This window comes from Manis javanica, chromosome 9 (assembly GCF_040802235.1).
Source record: "Manis javanica isolate MJ-LG chromosome 9, MJ_LKY, whole genome shotgun sequence".
Classification (NCBI taxonomy): domain Eukaryota; kingdom Metazoa; phylum Chordata; class Mammalia; order Pholidota; family Manidae; genus Manis; species Manis javanica.
In genome coordinates this window covers 104,574,227-104,586,558 of record NC_133164.1, presented here as the reverse complement: position 1 = coordinate 104,586,558, position 12,332 = coordinate 104,574,227, and positions in this window count along the sequence as shown.

The window sequence follows — 12,332 nt, the reverse complement described above, 5'->3', positions numbered from 1 at the left end:
AGGCAGCATGTAGATGGGTCTTGCTTTTTTATCCATTCTGTAACTCTGTGTCTTTTGATTGGTATATTCAGTCCATTTACATTTAGGGCAATTATCGATAGATATGTACTTATTGCCATTGTAGGCTTTAGATTCAGTTACCAAAGGTTCAAGGGCAGCTTCTTTACTATCTAACAGTCTAACTTAACTCACTTATTATGCTATTATAAACACAATCTGAAGATTCTTTTTTTTCTCCCTTCTTTTTCTTTCTCCTCTACTCTTTATATGTTAGGTGTCATATTCTGTACTGTGTATCCCTTGACTGAATTTGTGGGTACTGATTTAATCTTGAATTTGGTTAGTAATTAATTGGTCTTCTTCCTTTACTGTTGTTTTATTTTCTCTGGTGACAGCTATTTAGCCTTAGGAGCATTTCTATCTATAGCAGTCCCTTTAAAATACACTGTAGAGATGGTTTTTGGGAGATAAATTCCCTCAACTTTTGCTTATATGGGAATTGTTTAGTCCCTCCTTCAAATTTAAATGATAATCTTGCTGGAGACAGTATTCTTGGTTAGAGGCCCTTCTGTTTCATTGCCCTGAATATATCATGCCACTCCCTTCTGGCCTATAAGAGGCTTCTGCTGAGAAGTCTGATGATAGCCTGATGGGTTTGTCTTTGTAGGTGATCTTTTTTCTCTCTCTGGCTGCTTTTAATACTGTCCTTGTCCTTGATCTTTGCCATTTTAATTATTGTGGTAGGTTTCTATATGAGCTCAAATAAGGAGTTAGGAAATAATTTTAAAACTAAAGCTAGTTTGGTATTGTGGTAAGTCCTATGTTAATGAGGTAAAATCAAGGTTTATACAATGTATCATGGCTTCTGAAATACACAGCTCACTAAATATTTAATGTTTGTAAGTTCTACTGGACATGATCCTTCTGTAAACTTGAGAGAACACTTGCCCTTGGTGTCTATGTCCAATCTCTCTTATTTGTACTTAATTAATACTTGACTTGCATGGAGTCAATTTACTCCAAGGGTAAATTTACTTACAAAGAAAAAAATTTAAGTGTGAAGAAAACAAGTCTGTGCCTCTGCATTATTACCTTGTATCTGTTCAGAAAAGTCAAGAAAAAAAATGTTTTCCTAGGTGGTGGAATAGGAGGAAGGGTGAAAAAATTTTCTGTATTTTCTGTAACTCTTGAATGGAGACTCAAAAACATAAATTTTAAATGTCAATAACAATAGGAAAGGACAAATGGATTTAAATAAGGGTTGTTTGATCTAAGTCTCTTATTCTACTTTTTAGATATGATGTCAAATTGCTTTCACATGACAACACACCAGAAGTAAAAATAAAGGAACATGACTTAGAAAGTTTACCAGATTCAGGAAATGGATGGGCTTTTTTTAAGTGCCAGAATCGTAGTAGCTTTGGGAGTGAATCAACAGATTAAATAGTTCCATGGTAACTACTAAGATTCAATCAACTCAGCAATATTTTCTGAGACTATTAGGTGCTAAACAATGTTGTATGTGACATGGAGATATACCACAAAAGTACACTGCACGGTCCCATCACCTGCAGACTTTATAAGTCTTTATTCAATTTATATGTATAAAAGTAGAGATGTCTGTTTAACATGTAACCAACTCCCAAACCAAGTGCTTTTTGCTACTGGCAGTGAGAGAAGGGGTGGGAACAGAGGTGAGCTCCTGGAAATGGTTATAATTTGAATAGACTGAAAGGTCATATTGGATGTTGGAAATGAACAAGAGCCCAAGTAAGTCAAGTTTAGCCCTCAGAAGAGCTGGGAAGAATTTGGCCTGATAGAAGCTGGGGGTTGATTTGGAGCAATCGGGGAACAATGAAAGAGTCTGGAGAGGAGAATGTGTTTGGGAAGATGGTCCTGTCAGTGGGATGGAGGTTGACAGAGGGAAAATTATTAGTTATGAGGCCACTTCAGTCTTCTCCACGGTATGTAAGTGTCAGCACAAGTGTGGTAGTGTGAAAATGAAAAAAGGGAGAGGCACAAAAGGCATTTAACAGAAATACAGATCTAATGCACAGCTCACTAGACTTAAATAGGAGACAATTCATTTCCCTTTTAAAATTTTGATATTGGTTCTTCTCTTTTTTCTTGAGTTATTTTCTCTCCACCTTGCTTATGTATTTTTTTAAATTATTGTAAAAGTTTACCTGTTTTGTTTTAAAAATTTGAAAAACACAAAAAAAAAGGCATTAAAAAGAACCTAGACTACTACCACTCAGAGATGATTTCAGATAACATCCTGATGTACTTTTCTCAACCTTGATCGATGTATTTAGGAGTGATCATTAAAAAGGATGGAGATTAGGTAGAGTACGAAGATGAGGCAGCAAAATATTTTGTCAACCACTGCCTTCAAGTTGGCTTCATAAGGTTGCCATTCTCTGCCTCTGCCATGATCCAGGCAGAGCCCATAGCTTTCCTGTCACTTTCAGATGCAGGAACCGTTTCATGTGCAGGAATAAAAAAGTCCTGCTCCATCTAGATCAAAGCAATGCTTCTCTCTTCCCTAAACCCAGGCCTTTATGTAGTTTACAGTCATTCACAGGACCGAAGAAGACAATGGCCAGGTCTTTCATTCTCCTCACCCACCTAACTCATGTGTGGGAAGATCCACATACTCTTACTTCAAGGGTGAAAGTGGGACCTGTATGCCACTGCTGCTCCCTCTCTTTCTGCCCTGCCGTTGGGGACTGCTCCAGCCAACTCCCACCTCCAGATACCTCCAAGGCAGCATCAGGCACCTGGGTCTATGCTGAGCACACACTCTACCCCTATAAATTCACTTCAGATAATCCCTTCTGAGAAATCTCTTCTATAAACAGCTCCTGGTGGTGGTGGTGGGGCTGCTAGGCTTCTTTGTCTTTTTTTGTTTTTTTAATTTATTCTAAATACTGTGGGACTGTCTTAACGTCTTTCTTGAGAATATAAGAATACTTGTTATTAATTATTCTTAGCTTTGGGCTTTAACAATAGAAGTTCCATATATATATATAAAACTCACACAGAAAATAATAATTGGAATCATATCACATCACTTGGCATCTTACTTGATTTTCATTGGTATTATACAAAGAGCATTTCCCATGTCAAGGAAGTATTTTCCAAAAGTGTGATTTTTACTGGCTCATAATTTTTCATCACATGACTGTCCACTCCCCATTATTTACTCAACCATCACTCAACTAGACATTTACAATCAGGCTACTATAAATACCACTGCAGTAAAATCTTTGTATGTAAATCTTTGGGCACATCTTTGTTATATCCTTAGGATATAGGAAGGAAATGTTTCAATCAAAGGTTATAGACATTTTTAAGGCTCTTGATACATAAAGCAGAGAAAAGCCCTCAATAAAAGTGGAGTAACACCACACATACACATTATACTCAAGCATTTTAACCATATTTTTCACCTTTGCAATTTAATAAGAGAAATATCATCTATTGTTTCCATTTATATTTCTTTGATTGTTATTGAAGCAGATTCTTACTTATTGACTCGATATTTCCTCTTCTGCAAAATGTTCATGGCCTCTAATTTTTTTCTTGAAATGTTAATATTTTCTTATTGATGTATAAACTCTCTCTGCAATAAGAACAGCTAACCATGTTTTCATAAGGTATTTGTGCAAATGTTTTCCAATTTGTTTGATTTGATTTTGGCTTGCAGAAATTCTTAGCTTTTATGCAGTCAAACCTACTGGAATCTGTTGCATAGCCCAGTTTAAATGGAAAGGTGTTTATTAGAAGGAGAGTAGTTAGCTCACAGAAATTTAAATGAGATCCTACAGAAACCAGAGGGAAATGAAACTAATCTCAGCATCAACAACCCTGTAAATCTCCTCTAATCTCCTGGGGTCTCCATTTGATTTAACATATTCCTACCAACAGCAAATTTATCAGATGGATTAATAGCCTTCTGCTTGTATATCCAAAGGCCAAGAGGATTTGATTTATTTTCAGGTAGAAAGATAATGGGAAGGAATTCTGGCTAGCCCAACCTTATGACATGCTTATCTCCAGAACAATCATTGTGCCAAGAAAATATAGAACTCTAATCTGCCAGATAAAAGATGTATCAAGAGAGAAGAGAGCAGCTAACTCAAAGGAAAGGCTAGATTAGGGAGTGGGCAGACAAAGCAAAAGAAAACAGAAACAAAGAAACACATAAACACATGTCCATTAGAAGTTTTTCCTTACTGTTTTCTTCTACTAGTATATTGCTTCTTTCTTCATTCTGAAATCAGTAAATTTTTCTTCTGGATTTCATTTTTTATATCTGGCTCTGTCTTCACCAATCTCTTCATTCCTCCCTTCCGATGTTCACTTCATCCTTTCTACTGGCCTGGCCATAGCCAGAATGACCAGTTCAAGGCCCCATGTCTGTGTGTGGTCCAATGAGTTCATTTTCCTGGTTCCCCTCACCTCCAACACTCACAGACACTCCCCTTCCTGGGTACACCCTGCACACCACCACCAAATTACTATTCCCAAAACACCACATCGCCCATTTAATGACATCATTTTCCTCTTCCAAAGCTTTACTGTAGCCTCCCTGTTGTACCTATTTACTAGAGAGGAGATGACAGCTAATTTGACAATGAAGATGTATTTCATGAGACCCTCAGGACTCTCATAGATAAATCTCCATTGTAGAGAAGGGAAACTGAAGTTCAAAGAAGTTGAGTCACTAACCTATTGTTTGGATGTGGTGGAGCTGGGACTAAATCTCTGTTCTGCCTGGATCCTTAAATAAGAAACCAACCTCCCAACAGTGGATGGGCCTCAGAGTACAGACTCAACACCTTAGGCTTTTTTAAAGCTCCAGGCTTTGCTGCTTCTCATTGCCATATATCTATCCTTCACTTTAATCACTTGTCTACCACCTCCCAATCCCACTACTACTCCCAAGCCTGTAATCTTCTCTTTTGCCTTCATTTCTGTACATTGGGTATTTCTCACCGATACTCTGCCTTCCCCAACTTACCACCTTTTTAGAGTTCAGTCCCCTGAATTTCTGCTTTTTCCATAGTCTTTCCTGATTATCTCATAAAAATAGTATTTTTTTCAAAATACCTAAAACCGGCTTCTCTGATATCCATTTAATTGTGAGATTGTCTCTTATACCTGCGTACATTTTAACTTTTGACTATCCTGTCAACTAGATTGTAAGCCTCTTGAGGCCAAGTCTGTGATGGGTATTTCTTTGTATTCCCGCATGTTCAGTACAGGTCTTTATAAGAAATTAGTCAATGCCTGTTGATCCATGTTTGTCTTTTTCAACCTGCTGTATTAGGAAACATAATAATTCTTAAAGTTTTTCCCCCTTGGCAAACTACTAGTTCACTTTTAAGACTTTCAAATCTTTGGACTTTCCTATTATGATCAGTGATTTTCATGAGTGAAGACAGTATCAAATGTGTAATTCTGAGATTGTAGGTAATATACTAGAAAATTTTCACTAACATATATGTAATTTACCTGCTAATTAATATGCAGAGGGAATTTACTACTATATTCCAGCATAGGTGGACTATTATTGATATATCTTAAAAAGTTCATAGTACCTAAAGAGACAGGAAATAAATTTTAGAGGGTATTACATTAACTTTTTTATCCATTACTATGTACTTTTTAGTAGATTTTATAATATTTGATAAAATAAATATAAGTTACTGAGAGACAAAATGTTTTTGGACAATGTAGAGAAATCATCTAAAGATTTTTATTTGGGAGGTTTAGAGCATGAAAATTGCATGAAACTTTGGAAATGATAAATGTTTACAATTTGCATCCACATTGTTACTAACACAATAGCCTGTTAAATCCCTTACCATGAATATAAACAGACTGCAGGCCATCCACATTATTTATCAAGGGGGAAACAGACATTATTCACAAATTTTAATTGCTCCTATGGCACCAACAGTCTGAAAATGAAACATAAAAATGTAGCCTTGGGGAAGTTTTGCTGTGCAATGACTTTAGTGCAAACCTGACCACAGGGACCAATGCCTCTAGTACAATTATGCAGGGACCTGAATAAAGTAAGTTTATAGTTTCAACCCAAGTCCTAGTGGACAGCTGGCATATTTTAAAACTCATTCTATCCACTGTAAACTCAAGAACTCCTACACATGGATCCAAAATAAAGAAGTCAGAGATTGGATTGATATGGAAAGTGTATTACATGCTCATCCTTAAAAGGAGTTTTTCCCAGTCAAGCTCCAAACATTCTGCTAAAAACTGGGGGAAAAAAATGGTGCCATACCCTCCTTACCTAAACAAATTAACTCTCAAATATTGCAAAATGAGTATCAATTTTTCTTCTAAAATTAAATTATTGTAAAATACAATGTTAAGAAAAAATTAATTTTAGGAAAAAAATGTTAAAAACATGAAAGTTTTAGGAGGTAGGTTTGTTTTTTTCCAACTAGGAGCCACTCATACTCCCTCAAGGACCAGTGCCCTGAGGTTAGCAGAAAGATTTTACAATTAGCTCTAAGGGGAAGAGGAAGCAGCCAATAGGCAGGCTTGGAAGATTAGGCCAATCCTAAAGCTAAGACTTAAGAGGGTTGCAAAGCTGAAGAGCAGGGCTGGAAGTAGGGGTGGTTTAAGAAACAACAAATGAGCAAACAGGTCTTTGGATTCAAATCACAATAGTCCCAGACTTGCTCTGCCCGCAGCCCACTCACCATCCTCTGGTTGCTCAAGTCAAAACCTTGGAGTCAGATGGCACTGTCTTCAAACTTACAGCCTGAATCCTACTGCTTCTAATGACCCTGCTCCTATGTTTGTGCCACTACAGTCAACATTTTCAGCACCTTAAAGAACATCACTTCTATGCTTAAAATCCAGCAGTGGTTTCTCATTCGAGGCAGAGTGAAGCTAAAGTCCTTTAAATAGCCTACCAAGCTCTGCACCATCTGCTCCCAACTGAGACCTTCACTCTTGATGTGCTGCTCTTCACGGAATGGTCTTCTCCCAGTATTTCCACTTGCCTAACTGTTCAATCTCCAAGTCTCTGCTCAGACATCTCCTCAATTAGGACTGCCCACCCTATTTAAAACTGCACCATGTCCCAAGCCCCTGAACTCCTACCTGCCTTCTCCTGTTCTACTAGTCTTCCTTTTTTTTATAGCACTATCACCTTCTACATAGTCTACTTATTTATAGTATTTGTTGTTTGTTTATATGCCCCTGTAGAGCCAAGGGCTGGCTGTCCCAAAATGTGCCACTTTGTCATATGATTATTTTAAATTAAGTTACTTTGGTAACAGCCAATGCAAGAACACTCTGAGCCCCTCTGTCTCACTGAAGTCAAGAAATAAATTTCCTATGTAAGAGGGAGGCAAGACATCCTCATCACCAGAGATAGAGCATTTAGAGGCAAGAAGTCTACATAAACAAATATTTTTTGTTCTCTTACTTACTGATTACTCTAGCCCAAATTGTATAGAATTTCTTACTAACTGAAGTTCCTGACCATGCTTTTGTTTTTGTCCTGTTAATTCCTTACAGATTTACTGTCTCTTTGTCTAAAAAGTATAAAAACTCCCTGCCCTGGTCATTTCTTTAGGTCTCAATTTCACTGTTGGGCCTCCATGTAGACATAATTAAACTTTGTGGGGTTTTTTGTCCTGTTAATATGTCAATTTAATTCTTATACCAGCCAGCAGAACCTTGAAGAGTAGAGGAAAATTTTCCCTACCCAACACCCCCCTTATAAAATGTGTAAGGCTCCATGGGAACAGAGATCTTTTTTTCTGTTCACTAATGTATTCCAGATACTTAGAACAGTGCCTGGGACATAGCAGAAGCTATGTAACTATCACCTGAATGAATGAATGAATGAATGAATGAATGATCAGTATTTTATCTGTGAAGAAACTGAGGCACAGATAAAATAGTGATTTGTCAAACTGAAAAGTAGCAAACTCCCATTTTGTACGTTTCCCACTGTCTCCAGAAGACATATTCCGTGGGTTACAACTCAATTGTAAAGATGCTGAGTTCTACATTGATGAACCTCAAGAGTTAGGAGAACCAACATTTCACAATAATTTCAAAATAATTTAATTTAAATTTAAAATGTTAAAGACAGGGAGATTACTAGAAGTGGAGGAGAATAAAGGAGAGTGAAGAATCCCACATCATGTATCACCCAAAATAAGGATAAAAATTAAAGATTGTAATTACCTATGTGTTCATCAAACTTCTTTACATGATTCATTAAATGTAACCTTAAAACATATTAAACCCATGTTTATTTGCAATGTATTTCCTTTTTAACATTATAAAGACATTTTCTTTAGCTTCTTTATTAACTAACATTCACTTACTTATTCCAGATTCATTTCAGTATTTTTGCATTCCCTGTTTTCTACAACTTGTACCTTATTTCCTTCTTTACTTTTCTAGGGGGTTTTTTTTGGTCAATTTTTACTGTTTTATATATTTTATGTGGTATTTTCAGTTTCTTGCATTGATTTTCTCTACTGTTTTCCTGTTTTCAATGTCATTGATTTTGCTGTTTTTACTAACTCATTCCTTCTGCTTGTATGGATTTATTTTGCCTTTTTTTTTTGCAATAGACAGATTACTGATTTGCCATCTTTGATAAAAGTACTTACTGCTTTAAATTACTCTCTCAGCTCTACTTTAGCTGTGTCCCATAAATTTATATGTGCTGTATTTTTCATTTTCATTTTTATTCCATTCTATTGTTCCCCCACCCACAAGCCTTGGGACTTCCTCATTGACCCATTAATTATTTAGACGTATGTGGTATAATTTCCATGCATTTTGAGGTTTTCTTGTCCTTTTTCTGTTACTGATTTCTAGTTTGATTCTATTATAGTCAGAGAGCATATCCATATGAATTCCAAGTCTTTTAAATTGGTTGAGATTTGTTTTACAGCCTAGGATATAGTCTGTGTATGCTAATGTTGCATGGGCCCTTGAAAAAAGTGTATATTCTGCTGTTGTTGGGTCATCTATAAGTATCGATTAGATCTCATTCGTTGATGGTGTTAGTCATTTCTCCTAGATTTTTGCTGATTTTCTGTCTAACAGTTCTATCAATTGCTAAGGAAGGGGTATTGAAGGCCCCAACCATAATTTTGGATTTTTCTATTTCTCCTTTCGGCTCTATCAGATTTTTTTATTTGTTTATTTTCCATATACTTTGAAGCTCTGTTGTTTGGTGCAAACACATATAAGATGCTGTGTCATATTAGTGAATTGTTCATCATGGAAATATTATCAGGCTCTGTGCTATAAAGTGGGATCATCCTAGACAATTTATGATCAGAAAATATGTGTATTCAAACTAAATATTTTCAACACGCAAAATAGGGTTTTCCATTTTTTTAAATAGACTGTTTTTAAATCAGTTTTAAGTTTACGGCAAAACTGAGCAGCAAACAGAGAGAGTTCTCATATATGCCCTGACTCCACACACACATAGCATCCCCCCACCATCATCCCGCACCAGAGCAGGACATTTGTTACAACTAATGCATCAATACAGGCACATCATTATCACCCAATGTCCTATAGTGTACATTAGAGTTCACTCTTGGTCCTGTGTATTTTATGGGTCTTGATATAAAAGTTTAATGACATGTATCCACTGTTTTAGCTACATACAGATAGTTTCACTGCCCTAAAAATTCTCTGTGCTCCTCCAATTTATCCCTTCTTTCCCCTTAATCCCTGGCAACCACTGATCATTTTACTGTCTCTTTACAAACCAGAGGTTTTAACCTTGCATTTTGTATTAGTTAAGATAGGTTAACTGCTATAACAAATGTACACAGAAATACATAATACTTCAAACTCAAGGAAAATATTCTTTTCTCTCACAAAGTCTAAAACAGATACATCTGATTGGAGGACACCTCTGCTCCATGTGGTATTCAGACTCCTTTCATCTTGTGGCTCTGATATCTTTAACATGTGGCTTCTATGGTCATTGTACCTACCTACACAGATGGGGAAGGAATGGGAAACATAACGTGAGAGATCTTTTGAGGGGTAGGTCTGAGAGTGGTGTACAACTCAGTCTTATGGCTACTCCCAAGTGCAGTGGAGATCAGGAAGTATAGTCTAGCTGTGTATTCAGGAAGAAGAGGCAACAGGTTTAGTGAATATCTACCCCATCTGTGTCACAAGTCTATGGAATCTATGGAGAGACGTTAGGAGGTTGTTCAAGCACACAGAAGATGTATTCAAAATGTTGCCTTCCAAGTGCATTTTCCTGGGGAGAGAGAAGGAACTAGCCCTGACTGTACTGATTAGGAAAGTAAATGGGAAGAAGGCAAATTTATGCTGAGGCTTAAAAGTAGGTAGAGACAGGAGGGTAGGGATAGAAGGTAAGGGGAATCTGGGCATGTTCATTGTTGTGATATAGGACGCTGGGTGCTGCTGCTCCCAAGGGACATCCTACTGTAAAGAAACTCATTGTGCCTTAAAACAAAGCAGACATTTAGCTGTGAGTTCCAGGTGAGGGTCTCAGCAGAATTTTTACCAAGCTTTTGTGGCAGTCTTTATGGCATTGCTTCAAAACTTGTTTCATTATCTCAATGTTCTTGCTAGGACAGATATTTTTGTTAATCTTTCTTTAATTTAGAATTGCTCCAACCTGATTATCATTACAATTAGATAGACTTAAAAGGCTAATTCAGCAGTCAGCCTACTAGTTGATGAAGTCAATTCTATAGTTTTCTTTTTGTCTTAAGTTTCTTAAAGCAACTCTTCTGCCCGGATGTATCAACCTATGACATAAACAGCAGCATAGGAACTAAAGAGAAACTTTAGTTGGTGAAAATCAGTGTGTTGTGTGGCTGAATGGAGGGTAAAGGGATTATGCTGTTAAGTGGATTTAAATGAAAGAATCTCAGTCACATATTTAAAGGCAAATCTTAAATTTGTTTCATAAACAAGATTTAATGCAAGACAAATTTAGGCCCAAATAGGGTTTTCATGAGCTTCAGTATCTCCTGCCTTGTTCATAAATCACAATATTGATCAGATATAAATTAATGCATGCATGTATACATTTGTATATGGGAACTTATGAAACCTCATTTATTTTGTGAGAATGAAGTAGAAAGCAATTTTTATATTATCAACACCTAAATTAGACCATTTAGCTTTTTAAAGAACATTTAGCTGGATCTTATCTACATGAATCTATTCTTCCCATCTTCCCATCTCAAAAGAAAAATGTATGACTATCACTCCTGCTACAACTTTTGCTGTACATCCTTGGAAAGAGAATTAAGATCAAGAGGTGAGGATTAAATGACAACTTAGGAAAAGAGGTGGAGAAGGAACCTCTACAGAGTTTCATTTGTAATTCTATTACACATTTCTTCCCAATGACCAATGTACTCTGTGAGTGGCCACTGCATGTTTTATTTGACTTTCTCCCTTGATGAGATGTGCCTTGCTAAAAGATCTACCCTTCAAATAATGGCCATTGTTTAAACTGATATATCAGACAGTGAGCAGACTGTATTTGTATATTCCAAAAGTATTTAGGTGTACAAGTTATTCACTGTACCTTTAAAAAGATTCATTACCTTTATTAAGATGCCATGAAATAATATGTCCTTCGGGGGTATCACAAAAAGGGTGTAGATGTAGTAAATCAGTCAAAATTATGCCTAATTGGGAAGGTAGAGGAGAAAGATCATTTTCAGTAGAGTTAATAGCAAGATCCCTTCTGTATACCTGAAATTCAAACCATAGATCAGTGCTCTCAACCCTGGCTGTGCTTCAGAACAACCAGTATGGCTTTTAAAAAACATGTCCAGGTCCCCACACCAGATCTACTAAGTCCAAATATCTAGAGTTTGCCTCTCACTGCTCTGCATTTACCTTTCTTAAAAGGCTTTCTTGTCTTTGATATAGATCCAGGGTTGAAATCACTGCTCCAGAACTTACTGCTATGAGGTGAATCAACATGCAGGGTTGTCGAAGACAAGGAAAACCTTGGAGTCACAGGAAAGATGTTCAGTTAGCTAAAATTCTCTAGGCCTTTGGTTGGGAAGGGTAAATTGAAGTAGGACTGTGCACATGGCCAAGAGGGCACAAATTATAAAGATGCAACCTTTTCTTGGACTACTGGAGTAACATCCTAGACAATATAGAAAAGTAGGTGCTCAATTAAAGTTCACTCAGAAGATGACAGTTTTGAGGCAGAAGACATACTGAATAAATCCAAAGCAGAAAGAGACCCAAGTTACAATTTAAAAATTGGTGTCTGGAGTTGCTCATAGTTACTC